Here is a 16,829-nt window from a genome sequence, read left to right on the forward strand (position 1 = left end):
AATAACCATTGTGGAATGCAGATTCCTGAAGACCAGACACAAGATTCCCCATATGAGCAGCAGTTAAAGAATGCATTTTTAAAAGGCAGTATTGCACCCATAAGTAGTTTTATTACGAAGCATATGGTAGACCATCGTACAAGCAGATTACAGTCACTGCTTGAATATGCTAGGCATGCCAAAAGGCATTTTAATAACAAAAAGAAAAAGAAAGCCCAAGTATTCGCTGTAGATGACGGAGAAGTTTATTTAGTACAGTCCGGAAAGAAGGGCAAGAAGAATGCCCAGGGAAATAAACAATCTGATCAGCGATCAGAGGACTTTAAAGGGAGAAAGAAAAGGGGTGAATGTTTTAAATGCAGTAAAAAGGGACATATGGCAAAGGATTGCAAGAAAAATAAGAAGGCAGCGATGAAGGATAAGAATGAAGAAGGTGAGGACTGACTATACGGTAGTCAAGAATCACTAGATGGGAATAACAGAGAAAGCACAAATGAGAATGTGATAGAGAGAGCAGAGAATGTCATAGGAGAAATAGAGGAAGTGCAGGAAGCTACCAATAGTAAAGAAAATGAAATATTAGACTTAGCCTTGTTGAGCTTGGAGCTCTCTTTGGCAGACACGAAACCAGAAGTTACACTCCTGGTAGAGGGGAGGGAAGTCAAGTTTCTGTGCAATTCAGGGGCATCATGAACCCTGGTACACCCCTCCAAACTACCAGAGAAGTCAGAGTCACATGATTACATTTTGGTGAAAGCAGCTAATGGACAGCTGTATCGGGAGCCTCTCTCCCATAATATTGCAATACCAGATCCTGTTTCAGGATTAACCCAGAAAAGCAAAATTGTTGTTTCTGCAAAATGCCCAGTGAACCTTTTGGGAAGAGATCTTATGCAACTATTTGGCATAGCAGTAGTTCCAACCATGCAGGGTATGGAAGCACAATGACAAATGAACACATTTGCAGTGCAATCGGAGGGTAAAACATTTTATTGGTATAGCCAGGACTTGGTTACGACCGGTTCTGGGGCAAAACTGAAGAGTTAATGAATGTGGCTATCAGTAAGTTCCCCTCCCTTTGCATTGATGTACAACACCTGTTGCACTGTACTTTGTATTATTGTAATACACCAGGACCTGACAAAGAATATGAGCAGAAATTGTTTAAAAAACGTGCAAACAGATTAGTATTGCGTAATCTGTACTGGGACATGAAAGGGAACAGTGTAGTTAGCTGTTCATTGCCCCAGGAGTTCTTTGCACTTTATAAATCAAATCGATTACCACATGTTAGTTTAACTAAAGACAAAGATGTGAAATGGGCAGACCTAGGAGAAAAAGTCACAAAATGGGAAAAGCAGACAGAATTAGAACTGTCAGAACAAGGAGTACATAGACAGAAATTAAATTGGAGCACACAGACACACCCAGCTGTACACTTGCAGTCAAGTGAGGGCAGCTGAGAAACACTCTTACTAGAAGAGGAAGAAAAAGCTTTATTAGACATACCAGAGACCCTCTGGGCAATAGGAAATCAGATGTAGGACTTATTCGTACAGCAGGACCAGTTACCATCACACCAAAATCAGCCTTTAGACCACAGAAAAGGCAGTACCCCTTAAGAAAAGATGCAGAAGCAGGTATTAAACCTATCATAGCAGCTTTACTTAAGGAAGGATTACTGGTGGAATCTCCCGATTCACCATGTAACACACCCTTATTTCCAGTTAAGAAAACAAATGGAGAATGGTGTATGGTCCAGGATTTGCAAGCTGTAAATGACGCAGTAATATCAAGGGCACCTACAGTGCCAGATCCACATACCCTATTAAATGATTTGAAGCCTCAACACAAATATTTTCCTGTGGTAGATATTAGCAATGCGTTCTTTGCAATACCAATACACCCTGACAGCCAGTATTGGTTTGCATTTACATTTCAGGGGAAGCGGTATACATATACGCGACTACCACAGGGATATTAGGTTCATAGGTTCATAGGTTTATACTAGGCTATCTGCCCTAAGGCATTTATAAGCCTAGCCCAAATTATTGTGGCTTACGCCACCCCTTATATGAAAAAATACTGTGCCCATTAGTTTGTTGTGCCTCTGTCCAGCAGTGACCCAGAGATGATTCCCGGGGTAAACCTACGATCTCCCATCCACAGGTCTAGATTTCTCTTGAACAGAGTCAGCGAGGTGCTCTGCCTCACATGGACTGGGATTTTATTCCACAGCATAGGGAGTCTCTGAGTGATAAATCTATCCCTCCAGCACGTCCTATTTATATCCGTGCTAAGGTTTAAGTCGCTTGCTCTAGTGGTTTTGGTGGATTTGGATTTTTGAGGTGGAGCATGTCCATTAATTCGGGTTGGACATGGCCTTGTATGTCAGGCACATGTCACCTCTGAGCAGACGGTATGCGACTGAATAGAGCTGGAGTTTCTTCAATCTGGCAGCATATGACAGATTTTGGAGTCCCTTTATCCTTTTGGTGAGGAACTTTTGGGGTCTCTCCAATTGCTGCAGATGTCGGGTGAGATACATCCTGAATGGGGCATTGTACTCGATCATTGGTCTGATAAGTGAAGAGTACAGGGGAACAATGACCTCACTAGATCTGGATGTGAATCCCTTCATGATCAGGTGGGCAATGTAGAAGGTCTTTCTAACCACTTTAGCAATGTGAGTGTCAAAAGAAAGGCCACTGTCAACCTGGGTCCCCAGGTCCCTGATAACCTCTTCTGTGCTTAGTGGATTGCCACCTATATGGTAGCTTGGGGTTACCTTGTTTTTCCCGAAGGGTATGACTATACATTTTTGGCGTTTAACTTCAGGCCATGGCACTGGCACCAGCTATCTGTTTCCGTGAGTCCCTTCTGAAGGATATCAGTGTCCGATGCACTTTCCACTATGGCCCAGTTTGCAGTCATCTGCAAACTTTGTCAGCCAAAGTCCTCCCATGTTGGCCTGTACTTCTGAGAAGTAGATGCCAAACAATAGGGGCCAAGGACCGAGCCCTGTGGGACACCACTTGTGACCGGCTTGGAGTCTGACACAGCGCCAGCAACTCTAACCCTGTGGGTTCTGTCCTTAAGCCAGTTTGCAACCCATCTTGTGACATATGGGTTTACATTTAAGCTGGTAAGTTTTTCTACAATACCCGAGTGGGGTATTGTGTCAAAGCCTTGCAAGGTCAAGGTAGGCTGTATGGACTGCCTTTCCCTCATCAATGGCCTTGGTGACTATTTCAAGAAGTCGACCAAGTTCAAAAGGCATGATCTTCCCTTGACAAAGCCAAACTGGGTCGGGTCCAATGTCTGCAAGTCCCTATATCTTTGTTTATGAGCTCCATTATGATCCTCTCCATAGCTTTGCAGACTAGACTTGTTAAGCTTATGGGGCGGTAATTACCAGGGTCCGTGAGGCGCCACCTTTGTGGAGTGGGACCACAGTTGCCGTCACGCCACTCCTTGGGCACGTATCCTGTGGTAAGGCTGAGATTAAACAGCTGCCTTATGTGCGGGTTTAATTCCTCATTTAGCTCGTGTAGCACACAGCCGGGGACACCATCCGGTCCCATTGATGCTGTGTTTTAGCTTTAGAGAGAGCAGCTTTCACCTGCGCATTTGAGATGTCCGGGAGGCTACACTCGGCTGGGATAGTTATCTCTCCTTTAGGGGAGAGGGGTGAAGTTTGCACTGAACCTGTCTGCCAGTATGTTGGCAATGTCTGTGGGTTCAGTGATTTTTGTATCATTTTGGACTAATTCTGAGCATATCTGTGAGTTTCCACCCAGGTTCCTAACATAGCTGAAAAAGGCCTTATGATTGTCCTTTGAATCCATGGCAATTTTTCTCTCAAAATTGGCCTTAGTTGATTTTATGAGTGCTCGTATTTTTTACTAATAATGATCAGGGTGACTTCCCTTTTATGGATTTTGTTCTATCATGTAATAGCTTTCTCCTCTTATTGTAAAGTTTGTTAATGGCTGGGGTCCACCAGACTGGACGTTTGCCCTTTGTGGAAAGAGTCTTGGTTTTATTTGGGATTGCCTGATCCATGCAGTCCTGGAGGTGTTCATAGAAGGCATTTGTAAGGGCTTCCAGCTTGGGTTGTGGTTTCCTCTGACTCAGGGGCCTTGAAGGATACCACACCAGTCTTGAGTAGTGTGAAGTTTGCTTTAGAGAAGTTCTTCACTATGGTCTTTTTGTTTGGGGTGGGGCGGGATGTGGATTTCCAGTGAGATTAGTTTATGATCAGATCTCACCAATGAGGGCTATACTTCGGTGTGGAGCATTTTGTCCCCATGTTTGTGACAATGAGATCTAGTATATTTTCTCCTCTCGTGGGAACAGTGACTAGCTGTTCCATGGCATTTGAATTTATGAACTCCAGGAACCGTTGGGCTAGAAAGTTAGGGCTTGAGTAATGTTCCCAGTCTATATTCGGGTAGTTGAAGTCACCCAATATGATGGTGTTTGGAGATACATTTATACCCTCCAGTGTCTTCAGGAAGGCTGTGTGGGGTTCCTGAGTTTGAGAGGGTGGCCTGTAGCATGCTACAATTTGTAGAGCAGTTTTGCCTATTGTTAGTTGCACCTGGATGGTTTCCGAGCTTCATGCGTTGCCACCAACCTGGAGGTGTGAGTATCCTTTATGAATATGGATACACCCTCCTTTTGTGGAGTGGTCCGGGTTTTGGGGCGGAACGCATGATATGAGGTAAAACCTAATAGTGCCGGGGTGCTCTCAGGAGCCTTGAACCAGGTTTCAGTTACAGCACAGACATCGATGTTCTCCATACTGAGAAGGGCCTCGAGTGCGTGCATTTTGAGATTTAGACTTCTGGCATTGAGCAGCATTACCCTCAATTTCTTCCCATTTTTGTTTTCTAGGGTGGTAGGTTTAGAATTTGAGCCTTGCCTAAAAAGGCGCTATGGGGTGGCAAGAGCCTTAGCCAATATCCGAATCCCAGGGTGACAGGTGCAAGCTGTCCCTTGCGAAGCAGCGTGGCTTGTCAAGCATGTCATCCCAGGCAGACAGACACTGGATCCCCTTTGAATGACACCAGACATTAAGCCAATTGTTAAAGCTGATCATCTTGTCTCTATATTGTGGCATCATTCTTGGTGAAGGAAGGATACTGCTCAGGGTTAGGGTCATACCTGCCTGGGCTACATAATCAGAGAGCTCCTCTATGTCTCTTTTCATGCAGTCCAGGGAGGTACGTCTCAGGTCGTTCACACCAGCATGGACAATGACTGTGTCATATTTGTACTTGCTGTGGAGTGACCCAGTGCTTGTGTTATGTGGCGGATTCTAGCCCGATAGGCAGCTTACTGTGACCCTCTCCTTGTTCAGCCTGGTGAGTGGGACGTCAGTGTGTCTGACTATGGAGTCACCTATGACAAGTATGTTTGGTGTTGTATTTGGCCTTAAGGGCTGTGACTGCTTTGCACACTGCTTTTGTGGTTTATGTGTTGCTTGTGGGGTGTCTTGAGGTAGCAGTTGTTTGGGTGTCTGCTTTGGAGGCCTCTGCTGTTTAGGTAAATTTTACTCAGAGCCTCCGAGTATGTCTTTGTGTGTTTATGTGTTTGATTCAGTGGAGTGGTAGCATTATGTGAGGCTGGTTTTGTGGTGTGTGTAGTTGCCTTCTCCTCCTGTCTGGTCTTGCCAGTCCTGAGTTGAGAGAGCTCAGCCTCCAGTTTGGCTAAATAGCTGCATCTCTCGCAAGTATTTGTGTTATGTGGGAGGAGGAGAGGGTTGTCTGTGTACATGAGGCAGTTATAACATTGCCTCAAGATTCCCAGATTCACCAGCTGGACCGGAGAGGAGATTGACAACTGACCTTTGGACATGCTAGAATAATATTGGGAAATCCTTAATTGAAAACAAGGGCCAGTGGGGAGTGAGGGTGTAGTGCTTTTAATTTTTAGTGCTGACTTATATAATTGCTTTAGTGAGCAAGTGCCAGGTAACTTGAGTGCAATGTGATACAAGTAACTAAATGCAAAACGACAAACAGTAACTTTCTTTCAAGTGAACAAGGAAATAAGTACAGTAAGCAATGCAGATATCACTAGTGATCCACAGAAGCTGAGAAGTTGCGTATTAGGTGAATTAGCTTCCAGGGAAATAACAAGCAAACAAACAACAAGTATATAAACAAAGCTAGATTCAGTAGGCCTGGATCTAGTCTATGCTAGAGCAAACAAGGTGAACCAATTTCAGTAAGATACAGTTCAAATATTCAGGCACTATAAACCTTTAACCAGAAAATTCCCAGCTCAGAAGGGCAGAGTCCAGCCTCTTCTCCCACAAGAGTGCAGTCCACGAACCTTCTTAATGTAAAATAACTGGCCTGAAGCCCAAGTGCCTAAACCAGAACTAATACACTTGGACACTGGGCTCTCAATCAGCAGTTCCCAACTTAGAAGGATGAAAGCTACCTGTCCTGCCACCACAGTGCTTGCCACAAACCTTCCTAATGTAAAACAACTGGTCTGAAGCCCAAGTGCTTAATCCAAAAGACTTGAATGATAGCTACACTTTAATCAAGTTACAACCAAGCAGTAATAAATACCATTGAATACTTTAGAGAATGTCTGGATTAGTGCTCAAGTTACACAAACAAAGCTAGATCCAGCAGGCCCGAATCCAGTCTATGCCACAGCAAACAAGGCACACCAACTTCAGTAAGAAACAGTTCAGATATGCATGCACTATAAGCCTTTAACCAGAAATTCCCAGCTCAGAAGGGCAGAGTCCAGCCTCTCCTCCCACAAGAGTGCAGACCACGAACCCTCTTAATGTAAAATAACTGGCTTGAAAGCCCAAGTGCTTAAACCAGAATTAATACACTTTTAGAATAACAGACACTGAGCCCTCAATCAGCAGTTCTCAACCTAGAAGGATGTAAGCTACCTGTTCTGCCACAACAGTGCAGACCACAAACCTCTCAGTGCAAAACAACTAACTGGTCCGAAGCCCAAGTGTTTAAACCAAAAGGCTTAGAATGAGTTACACCAAGCAGTAATAAATACAATTGAGTATTTTAAGATGATGCAAAAGTAAAAAGAAGTAGGTAAAAACACAAGTACAGTAAAAGCAGATGAAATTTTTTTTTTTTTTTTTTTTTTTTTTCTGAACAAGTGCTGAGATCAAAGAAACAGATTTGAGTGCTGAAACTAGAAAACTGGCTAGTTACAAGAAAAAAAAAACAAGCTAGAAGGCTTCCCTCAAACACAGAAGGGCTTGGGGCTCAGAAGCCTACAAATAGTCTGTACCACTTAACAAGAAAGGCAGGAAATAAGCTTAATTTTTTTTTTTTTTTTTTCTATTTCCCAGATGCTCTCTTTGTACACAGTAGGAGTGCCTGAAATCAGAATATGATCTCACTGCACTCAGTTGAGTGAGCAAATGAGATGGGCCCAGAGGCAGGCTGAGGGGTGGGCAGTTTCAATGCCACTAAGATTAACACCAAAACAAAAACAGGGCGGGTGGGTGGGAATAACTGAAGAGCAGAATAACCAGTTAAAAATTCCTTCAACACTCCTTCATACACAGTTTAAATCAATTTAAATACTGTATTTTTTAAAAGAAAAAGTGCATAAAAAGGTACTTAAATTCTCTTATACGTCCAGTTGAATATAACCAAGTTCTTAGCTTGCCAAGCTGAAGTTTTAAAGCAGGAATTATTTCACATGCACCAGTTTAAATATGCAAGGACAGGAAATCACTGAATGTGGCTACCCCCACACCTGTAATTACTGGACTTGTGAAAGTCCAATGATATTCTCACAAGAGATGGCAAGTAACTTGGCGGGGTTTACCCCACTGAAAGGTAGTCAGATTTTACTTTATGTCGATGATATCCTGCTGGCAGTCCCTACCCAGCAAGATTGTAAGGAAGACACTATAACATTATTGAAATTCTTAGTCATTGAAGGACACAAAGTAAGCAAAAACAAATTGCAGCTTTGGAGAAAACAAGTTAAATACCTTGGATATGTAATATCCAAAAAGGGTAGGACATTAGATGAAGACAGGAAAATAGCAATCTTACAAGCACCAAAACCCACAACCAAGAAGGAAATGATGTCCTTTCTTGGTACGACTAATTTTTGTCGGAGCTGGATCCCAAATTATGCTTTGGAATCTGCACTGTTGAACAACCTGATCTTTCAGAAGCCTATGGCAGCACAAGATTTGATATAATGGACACCAGAAGCAGAATTAGTTTTCTGTAAACTGAAACAATTGATAGCATCCTCATTAGTCTTAGGATTACCAAACTATCATAAACGTTTTTTTCCAAACTGTAGATTGTAAGCAAGGTTATATGACATCAGTGTTGACATAACAGCATGGGGACAAGCAACGCCCCATTGCTTACTATTCATTGCAACTGGACCCAGTGGTGCGGTCTTTGCCCTACTGTGTACAAGCAGTAGTTGCTGCCGCAATGGCAGTGCAGGCTTCAGCCTCAGTAGTATTACCTACTGGTAAACCGATTAATCATGCACAGTTTATTTTAGATTTGTTAAAATCAATTCAGTTACCTCAAAAAGTAGCTATTTGTAAATGCATAGCTCATACCAAGCAGCAAGATAGGATTTCAAAAGGTAATGCTAGAGCTGACACAGCTGCAAAGCAAGCAGCCTCAGAAGCATTTCTTTTGAACGAGGAATTACAACCTTCTGAGATTTTAGACTTAGAAATGTTAAAAATAATGCAGACACTTACTACACAAGCTGAGAAACAAAAGTGGGAAAGGCGAGGAGCACTCCTCAAGGAAGGACTGTACTTCTCCAAAGAGGGAAAACCAATATTGCCATCTAATTTATTTAAATATGCAGCTTTGTTGAGCCATGGGCAATGCCATGTCTCAACAGGGGGGATGGTACAGTTAGTCAACCAGGTATTCACTACATACGGATTTAAAAATTATACTAAAACATCTTTTTGCAGTTTTCTGTTTCAGGTAAAGAGTCAAATCAACCGTTGGAAGCAACAGTAGTCCCAGAAAACTGAATCTGGGTAAAGACTACAAAACCTAAACATTGGAGTTCGCCAAAGTGGGAGGGACCATACCAGGTCCTCTTGTCGACACCCACGGCAGTCAAGATTGATGAAAAATCCTCTTGGATCCATTTGATACACTGTAAACTTTGCAAAAACTTTGAGCTAGATAAAAATCTTGCTGTTCCACAAAAAGACTAAACATGACAAAATCTAGAGCAAACAGGAATGCAGAACAACCCCAGAAGTATTGCATGGTTATCCTGTTGATTGTACTGATGACAATAATCTTTTTGCTGTGGCCTATCCTTTTTTTCGGCCACATCAGCTGAACTGAATAAATGTGATGAGTCACCCATAGACTGGCACCTGAACTTTATCAGGCGATTACACGTGTGTATGCTGAGACTTTTGATGTTTCAAATTGCTGGATTCGTACAGCCATACCAACAGCATACGGGGGGTTATTAATGACTGCGGTCCCCCTAGGGGTCAATGAGACCTGGGAAAACTTGGTTTATGAGACTGTACATTATAAATTTTATACCAAAGCAAACAAAATGGGTACAGTTTGTAATTCACATTATGACTCATTTCTTGAGTCCATGCAAAAGACTGTTAGGGATATACATCATAATCCTATTCTTTTTAAGCAACTGTCTATAATAGATAGGAAAATGTTTCATGCAGGGCAGCCATATCTCAGTAAAGTAACTACTAAGGTAGAGGATTGTTATTTTGTGTGTAATGAGAAAGCATATAAATGGTTACCTGAGAATTGGTCCAGCAGTTGTTTTTTGGGGTACCTGGTTCCGGCCATGCGACACACTGCAGTTTTGCCTCAGGGAAATATTTGAAACACCCGCGATGTAGCCAAGAAACCTGTCAGAAAGCCTGAGAATCCAGTGGGATGAATCGAGGTGGGCTGGAAGGACCATCATACCATGGGTACCAAGCTGACGCACATGGACTTGAGTGATGCTGTCATATCGTGGGCATGCATATTACCAGCATATGGAGCGGCAAAATCGATTTGGGAGCTGCAAAAACTGTTCAAACTTCTTGAAGTAATGAGTAATGCAACTTTTTCTGCTCTTGAATTGATAACTGATGAACTGAATGCTATGAGAACTGTAATACTCCAAAATCATATGGCTCTCGACTTCACCCTAGTGGCGAGAGGTAGTGCGCTTTAATCAAAAAAGAATGTTGTGCATGTATCCCTGATTACCAGCACGAGATTAACGACCACCTTGAGGTGATACAGCAAGTGTCGACTATGACCAAACCAGGCCCCAACCCACTGACGGACTTTTTCCAGAATCTGTTTGGGGGGGGGGTACCTTCATAATGAACATATTAATAGCTGTCTGTGTGGGAATACTCCTGTTGGGAGTGTGTGCGTGTTGTGGCATACCCTGCATGAAAAAACTGATTAAAGAATTGACATGTCAGTATCTGAAACCTTGTATCAAAACACTGAAGTTGATAAATTGCTGGAAAATGAAATGCTTTCAGAAGTTTAAACTATATGACTCACCTAACCGCAAATCCCACGTGGAAGAGATTGGGGGAAGAAATTAACTGTTTATGCTTTTGAAGAGAATAAAAGTGTTAATAGGGGGGAAATGTGAGAGAAATATGTATTCATGTATTCATATATGTATTAGCATTATGCTTGCTGCATTAGAAGCCTAAAAGGGTTAACACATTTATTCTGCTACAGGCTTGAAAATAATTGCATGTACTTTCTGACTTTGCTTCTTGTCAGCTCAGTCAATGACCTTGTTCATACACTGAGAAACAGATGATTTTGCTAACGTTAGGAAAAGGAACAATACAGTATTCTGAAATGTTACTAGACTTAAGCAAATAACCTTGTTCATACTGCAGCTGTAGATAAGATTATAGGCTGAAATCAGAATATGCTTTATGCTCAAAGCAGGAAAGAATCACTAATTGCAACACTGAAATATGAGTGAATTGTTACAGACCGGCAGTTAGCGAGGCCACGTTGATATCTTAGGAAATTTTCACATGGGAAGTTTATACTTGCTATATCAACAGAAAAACTTAGTAAACACCCGTCTTAGAACAATGCTAAGAGTTGTATTTTATTACGTCAGCTTAGAGGGCAATGGCTTACAAAACAGTATAATAATGAAGTATTTCCTGTATAATGTCAGACAAACTTCTGAACTGCATTTTTGTCTCCTTGTACAAGAATGAAGGAACCTTAACTGAACCTTGGCTGCATTGATCTTTGATTTTTCCTTTGACAAACAATAAAATAAATCACTATTGAGTTAGAATAAGCAGAAAGACAGAAGTAGGGTAGTGTGTTTGCTTAGCCAGAGGAAGTACAGGAGCATAAACAGTGATTGGAGAAATAATTTGTAAGGCGCTGTTTCAAGCTATGTGTATTAGGAATAGATAGTAGATTCTGGGGAAGGGAATTCCAGGTTTTTGCTATGGAGAAGCTGTATAAAGAATCACCAAGAGTTGTGGGTTTTGGTAACTTTGAGCAAGCTTTTGTCAGCTGACCTGGGTGAGGTAAGATTAGACTAGCATTGCACGAGGTTGGATAGGGCTAGAAAATAGTCAGGTTTATGGATAACAGAGTGATCTACTATTAGCTGGTTTAGGGATAGTAAGCTAGGGAGTTCAATCCAGTTTAGTTTTTGTAGGGCAATACAATGGTGAGATCTGTGTGGAAGATTAGCCGCAAATTTGGTGATTTTATTATAGCAAACTTCTAGGTTATTCAATTCAGATTTACGAAGGTTTGTGAAGACTTGACAACAATAGAGAAGGGTGGAAAGTAGGTGAATTATGGTAGTAGCTATTCTTGTATAGTTACTAAGATATGGTTTAGCACTGTAGAGTGCACCTAATTTTGTGTGGACATTTTTGATTGTTAGAGCAATATGTCTGTCAAATTTTAGATTGCAGTCTAAGGTAACACCAAGGAATGTAGTATGTTTGACAGGTTCAATTACTGTACCGTTAGAGGTGAAGATAGAGAGGTGAGTTTGTTGTTTTTTATTGGAGGAATTAGAAAATACCATACGTTTGGTTTTGTTGGGGTTTAGAATGAGTTGGTGGTCTGAGAGGTATTTCTCAATGCAGTCGGAGACTTTACTTGGAGTTCATATAAGGAGGGGGCAGAGTAAATACGGGATGCATCATCAGCATATTGAATGATAGAGGCAGGTGAAGCTGCGGTATAAAGATCATTAGTAAAGATAGTAAACAGTAGTGGGCCTAAGATAGATCCTTGTGGGACGACGACAGTGATGGGCAAAAGGGGTGATAGTTTGTGTTCCGATATGGTGACTTATTTATGGCTGGAGAGGTAGCTGTGGAACCACTTAAGGGTACTGGAGTTGAAATTAAGAGAGACAAGTTTGTTTAGGTGTATTTGATAGGATACAGTGTCAAAGGCTTTTGCCATATCAAGAAAGGTGGCAGAGACAAGATGGCTGTTGTTTTTGAGGTGGTTTACAGTGTTAGTGAAACTTAACAGGGCAGTATTGGTACTATGTTTGAGGCAGAAGCCATGCTGAGTAGAGGATAGAAGGTTATGTGTTAGCAGGTGGTCTAATGTCTGTTTATGTAGGTAGATTTTGGTAAGTGGAGAAAGTATAGCTACGGGCCTATAATTGGAAAGGTCAGTAGAGGGACCTCCTTTGTGCAGGGGTATGAAATGAGATATTTTCCAAAGCAGGGGGGACATACAGTTCAGAGATATAGCAGTTAATAAGAATAGATATAGGAGAAGAGATAGATTTAGCAGCAAGTATAAGAAATTCACCAGATAACTGATCTGCAGCAGGAGTACATGGTTTTATTTTTGCTAGGAGGATTTGTATAGAATTAGTTTGGATTGATTTAAGACAAAAAGGAGGAGTATTGTGGTCAGTGGAGGGAGGTGGTAAGAAAGGTGTGGAAATTGATACTGTTGTTTAGTAATAAGGTGATGGAAGTGATAAAGTGGGTATTGAATTGTGTAGCTATAAATTCGATAGTGTTGTTAGTTGTTGGGGTGGCGTGGATGATTTTCCTGGGTTTAATAGGAGATTGATTGATTGCCAGAATTTTTGAGGGTCGTTTAGGTATTTTCGTTGGCATGTTTGGAAGTAAGTCTTTTTGTCATGTCCAATTTGTTTTTTTGGCCTGATTTCTGAGCTGTCGGTAAGTTGCGTAATTGTTACTATTCTTGTCTTTGCGACAGTGAGTTCATGCTTTGTCCCAATATTTAAGTAGGAGGATAGTCTCTTTAAATAAGTAGGGAAGTTGTTTGAACTTGGAATGGATTTTCCTGAAAGGAGCAAAATTATTTAGAATTTGAAGGAATGCATTATTAAAGTAATGAACTACAAGATCCAGTTGCAGGGTTTTTAGAGGTGACCAGTCATATTTATTTAAAAGGGTGTTAAATAGCGATAAGGAGAACTGCTTTTTATTATGTATATATCAATATATAGTATTATTTCTACCCTGTAAACATTTTCTGATAAGGTAGGTGGGGTGGTGGTCATTAAGAGAATCAGGGCGGCAACCTGTGTCATAGTTATAGTTGGATTTATTTCTTAAGATCCAGTCAAGTACAGAATGCTTGTTTGTGACCTTATCTATGCGTGTAGGTTGAGAAATATTTTGGGAAAAAGTATAAGGGTTGATAAAGTTGGAAGGGGAGTTTGAGGAACAGGAAAACCAGTCAAGATTAAAATCACCAAGTATTATAGTCTCTTGAGAAAAGTTGGAGGATTCCCATTCTAGGATGTTTTCAATGTGTGAGAAGTTATTAGTTGGTGGGAGCTAGATGGCTATAAAGATAATGGATTTTTGGGTGTTGATTTGTAAGCTTGTTGTTAAGATTTCAGCTCTAGGAAGTTTAAGAGGTGTGGTGGATAGCTGAACTAAGTTGAGGTGGTCCTTGCACATTATGGCAATACTACCACCACATTTGGATAATCTATCCTTTATGATAAGACAATAGCTGGGAGGAAGTAATGCCTCATTTTTATATGTGGCTTGATCCAGGTTTCAGTAATTATGGCTATGTCTGGGGAGTATAATGCAGGGGTAGCATGGAATTCTTGAACTTTATTAAAGAAGCTTCTAAGATTAAAGTGCATAACAAGTAGGTCTGAGTTAGATGATTTGAGTGGCATGATGGGGTAGTTATTATTGATAAATTTTAGAGGATGATTTGGGTTGGTAGTAGTGGAAAGAGTGTGGCCTGGGTTTGAGTGTATGTCAGACTGGAGTTTAATAGCAGTGTGGCAGTGGAGTGTGAGATATTTTAGTTTAGAGAAAAGCTTGATTTGTTCATGAATGGAATGTGAGAGGCTATAGTATGATAGTATTTGGATGGGAAGTATATAGTATTAAGATTGTTAAGTAATTGAGGGGAGATGTGTACAATATTTCTATTATCTTAGAGGGTCAGGAAAGTAGGCAGAGTTGGAGAGTGATAGAGCAAGAGATGACTGGAGTGGTAGAAGGTCAAGTAACAGAAATAGTATGGGTAGTAGGGAAGTGATGATGATGATGATTGGTTTGAGTAAGGCCATGGTGATGAAAAATTCTTGAGCTAAGAACAATATGAGGGTAGGGTTATAGTAGGATGGGAGGTAGGTTAAAAAAGCTTGAGGGGGAATAAGTTAAGAGAGTTGAGATTAATGAAGCTACAGAAGATTGAGAAATATGTAAGTAGCAGTTTGTGGGAGGATGTAATGTAGTAGTTAGTAAAATGAGGTAGGAAGGTGAGGAGATAGGTACTTAAAATATGATATGTCAGTCACGTGTCTGAGGTCATGAGGGTAGTAGTCTGGTTAGGCATAAATCAAATGAAAGTAGAGGTGGATGGGAATGGGGTAGAGTAGGGGAGCAAAGTGAGCTCCTTTTGTTTTAAATGTTATTGTTATAATACACAATTTTGTTCAGATTGACTGGTCTGCTTTGTACTAGTTCAAAACTGTAATGATTGCTGTGAAATAGTTTTTTTCAGCATTATCCTGTCTGCAGATCATCAACTGAGATTGAGCTCCCAAATTCATATCAGTTGTTTTTTTTTAAACGTGGACATAAGATTGCATTTTTTTTTAATTTTTTTTTATTTTATTTTATTTATTTATTTTGCCACCAACAGCTGGTCTCGAGAAAGAAAAAGAAAAAGAAAGGAAACATCATGATGTCATCAAAAGAAAAATATGATTATTTGACCTCTTATTTTAAAATATTTGTAACTTAAATACTCCATTATTAATACTTATATAATCTAATCTAAGGTCTAATCAAAAGTGTTTGACTACAAATTTTTTGTTTGAAAAAAGGGGGAAAAATATAAGTTTTATACTGAAGAATTATCTGTAAACTGCTTTGCATGACAAGAAGTTTAAATGTCATGAGCTGCTAAAAGAGGCCATCCTTTACTGTTGTCAGCTTTGTTCATGTCGGCTTTACTGTATAGCTTTGTGCAAGTAGTTTTAATAGTTAATACTTTTGAGTCATCTCAGCAATTCCTGGTTGTAAAAGTATAGACTGAAGACAATACACGCAACAATCAATTATTTATATGGATATTGCAGTGAATCATCAATTATGTTATTAGAGAAAGTTACTGCAAAACATTTACTGCACCCTGCTTTCATGCTAAGAAGAGTTCAGTTACTAGGGACTTCTTCCTTAGAAATTGTTTGATTCCTCAGACTTCTTGACAACTATTTTATTTTATTATTGCTTAAAGCATAACACCAGAAAATGTATGTGCATGGCTATTTGACCTTGTTAAGCTTTAAAATGTTTGATTTGAAGTTTAGTTAAGCACAATAAGGTATAGAAATTATATATAGAAATGAATACAAACCACTTAAGACAGTAAGATATGGAGCTCAAATACTAAAAGTGTGGCCGTCCACAAACAAAACAATTAGCTTTCATAGCCCCCTTAGCCCCCTGCTATACTGAATGTCTCCTAGTTAGACAGTCTTGAGATAGTGATCCTTTGATTTCCACAAACAGTACACAGAAATGCAATACTGTTGCAACCCCAACAAAACAAGGAAGAGAAAAGGGGGAAAAAGAAATAAAAAACTAGACCTCAACATGGGAAGTAAACAATTGGTGACACAGTTAACTAATGATGTTCATGATCAGCAAAAAAACAAGGCGACTATTGTGCAAATTAAAGTGGGTCACAGAACAGAAATATGTAGCTTATTCAGATAAACTGTACTGGGGGTATTCATATTGGGCATTTACTGTGAGCATCACTGTTTCATGTGTGTTTCATGTGCAACTTCAGTGTTATCAGGGAAGTTCTTGTGCCATGGATTTGGGGATTTAGGAGTGAACAGTCAAATGTTTTTTCATTTATTTATTTATTTGTCTTTGATTACTGGGAAAGTCTGACTCGATAAAACCCCCTTTCAGAAGAGGCTAGGGGTAGGAAAGCCCTGCATTACAGTTATCATGAGCTAACAATAAGAATGTATTGCATGGCACAGAGTTATATAGGTTAACAGGTGATTAGCATATTATGCACACTATACACTGCTTAAAAATCACACATTTGTAAACAATACTTAGCACACTGGTTCACAGTTTATGTATAAAGTCACAGTAAAGCAGGCAATGCTTATGCATATCTTCTCCCAACAGTTATTCACTGGAGACATATAAACAGAGATGCTATTAGACTACATTGCATTCACATGTAAGGGGGGAGCAGCTGCTGTCATTTTTTTTTCTTTTCTTCTCATGGTGTTAGCTTATGTGACATTCTTCATCTAGGCAA

The sequence above is a fragment of the Protopterus annectens genome, chromosome 4.part0, assembly GCF_019279795.1.
Source record: "Protopterus annectens isolate FY-2018-M chromosome 4.part0, PAN1.0, whole genome shotgun sequence".
Taxonomy (NCBI): domain Eukaryota; kingdom Metazoa; phylum Chordata; order Ceratodontiformes; family Protopteridae; genus Protopterus; species Protopterus annectens.